The following is a 2,500-nucleotide window of genomic DNA, read 5'->3' on the forward strand; positions in this document are numbered from 1 at the left end:
ATCTCAAAGAGAGAGGAGAGGAGGAGAGAAAATGAATTCGATTAGTTTGTGGATAAGAATTCATATAAAAAAAAAAGATATTGTTGAGCCCGCCAGATCATTCGTGCGTGATTTACACGGCCAGACGTGTGTACTACACGTATTAGGCCTTTGATCTGCGTTGCGTAGGCCACAACAAATCTTTCAAAGAGAGAGATATATGTGTTGTTGGGGTTTGTGATTATGAAGGTGCCCCAACGCACAAAAATATATAAAAATGTACAAAGTTGGGATGTGGTGTGGTGGAGAAGAGTTGGGCCCGACCAGATCATTCGTGCGTGATTTACACGGCAGACGTGTGTACTACACGTATTAGGCCTTTGATCTGCGTTGCGTAGGCCATCTTCCTTCCAAGACACACACGTGTTGGGGTTTGTGTGATTTTATGATAGTGCCCCAACACGGAAAAATAAGCGTACGAGAAGAGTTGGGCCCGACCAGATCATTCGTGCGTGATTTATACACGGCCAGACGCGTATTATATTACACGTATTAGGCCTTTGATCTGCGTTGCGTAGGCCATCTTCTCGATAGAGAGAAAGCCCAATGTATTCTTTTTTCTTTCTTTACAGTTGTAGTAGGACAGGGAGGGATGCGAGCGTGCTAATCACGCTTCCTCAAGTCTTCGCTGTGGTGTGTAAAAAAAAAAGAAAAAAAGGAATCGTTGGGAAAGTCCAAAGGACGAAAATATCGGGCAGTCTGAAGATAACTTAATGCTCGTTTACATTGGTATCAAGAGAGACCGGCTTGTGTAGCTCGTTTCAATGCTGTGTCGTTGTCATTGACACCCTACTCTGTTGCGCGCTAGTGGCAGCATGAGCGTGGGACGTATATATATATATATGACACCCAGCTAGAGCCGGCCGTGAGTCCGTCCGGTGTAAATAACGACGAAAGGAGAGAGAAACTTTTCGAATCCAGTATCGGGTTGATAATTGTCCAGTTTGAATATCCATATCCCCGTCGTTTTTGGAGGTGATATACTCTCTGTGTTTCTTCGATAGAAGGCTTTTCAATGTTCTATTCGCTCCGACCGTCGAACTTGCAAGAAAACAGTGGTTTTGGATTTGCTCGTACATATATATATGGTTTCGACGGAAATATCTCGTTCTTTAAGGGACAATTATGTCGTCGTACGACGACTCCCGAATCTCCTTCGCGCGCTGGTTGGAGCTCTTCGGGTATCGGCTTGTTCCGAAATATAACACAAAAATGTGGTGGATAGCAAATACACATTATATTATATATGAGAGAATAAAAGGGAAAAATTACCCTGAACGGTGGATCACTTGGCTCGTGGGTCGATGAAGAACGCAGCTAATTGCGCGTCAACGTGTGAACTGCAGGACACATGAACATCGACATTTCGAACGCACATTGCGGTCCACGGATACAATTCCTGGACCACGCCTGGCTGAGGGTCGTTTACGTACTTATAAACTGCTTGCGTTGATGGCACTTGTTGCCTATATACGTACGAGCGAATGATGGGCGCTTCGTCGGCGTTTGTCGCGGTCCTATGGATATTGAGAAATTTTACGTACGTCTAACAGTCTTCGAGAGAGATGGAAATCGTGTTCGAACTAGCGTGAGTGTGGAAGGCGGTGTCGTGTGTCGTATATGTTTTATATACGTCCGCCCGTCTGAAACACCGCTTCGAAGCGGTGACAAAATCTTTTTCGGGACGATTCGTATTCGTAGAACTATCGAGATTTCACTGGTACATTTTCAACGCGCTCCCGACGTCGCCTGAAATGAAACGAGATGGGTTTAACCCACGAAAGCGTACTACACGAGTCTGTCCTATGTGAAGACTGTGTACAGAGATCGAACGAACGCATGAAAGAAATTGAACGAAAGAACACATAACCCGCAAAAATATAGAGTAGAATTGTGACCGTTGCTTCGAATTTGAATTTATATGTATATATATATCATAGCCCCAGGGAGTGGAACCTATGAGTGTGGAAGGATGTCTCTTACCGTTATGTTGTCAGAGGAAAAAAAGTCTCTCTCTTCGTACGACACATTTGTGTACGAATTGTATCGATGGCTATATAGATCCGATGTTGCACATATTCTGAGTAAAGAACACCCCACCCGGGTTACCGTCCTAAAACTCTTCTATTGGTGTGGCTATGATGTGTGTGTCAACGCAATCGCGAGTCTGGTTCTACGGGAAAACCGTTTGTCGGTCGCCCCATATATCTTTTTGTTCTCTTCAAATGATCGAATAGCGAAACCGCACGAGATCAATCGGTCGTCTAGTCCCCGAAAGTACTTTTCGGACGGACGTTAAAGTTATACCGATTGTAATCGTCTTGCGAGTGTTTCGAAGATCTATATTTGGAGAGGATATCGAATTTTATAAAAGATATATTGGTGAGGCGCGATAAACGGTTTTTTTTTTGCTTTAAGGGTTTTTTGTGTTTTTTTTATTTTTTTTTTTTTTTGTGTTGCT

General features: G+C 43.6%; 1 non-coding gene across 1 annotated transcript; it reads left to right on the top strand.

Moving 5' to 3' along the window:
• The first annotated feature begins 1,308 nt into the window (after positions 1-1,308).
• LOC143262394 (5.8S ribosomal RNA) lies at positions 1,309-1,463 on the top strand. The gene has a single exon (XR_013036215.1). It is a non-coding gene; the product is annotated as a 5.8S ribosomal RNA (ribosomal RNA).
• The last annotated feature ends 1,037 nt before the right edge of the window (positions 1,464-2,500 follow it).

The sequence above is a fragment of the Megalopta genalis genome, unplaced genomic scaffold, assembly GCF_051020955.1.
Source record: "Megalopta genalis isolate 19385.01 unplaced genomic scaffold, iyMegGena1_principal scaffold0129, whole genome shotgun sequence".
NCBI classification, from domain to species: Eukaryota; Metazoa; Arthropoda; class Insecta; order Hymenoptera; family Halictidae; genus Megalopta; species Megalopta genalis.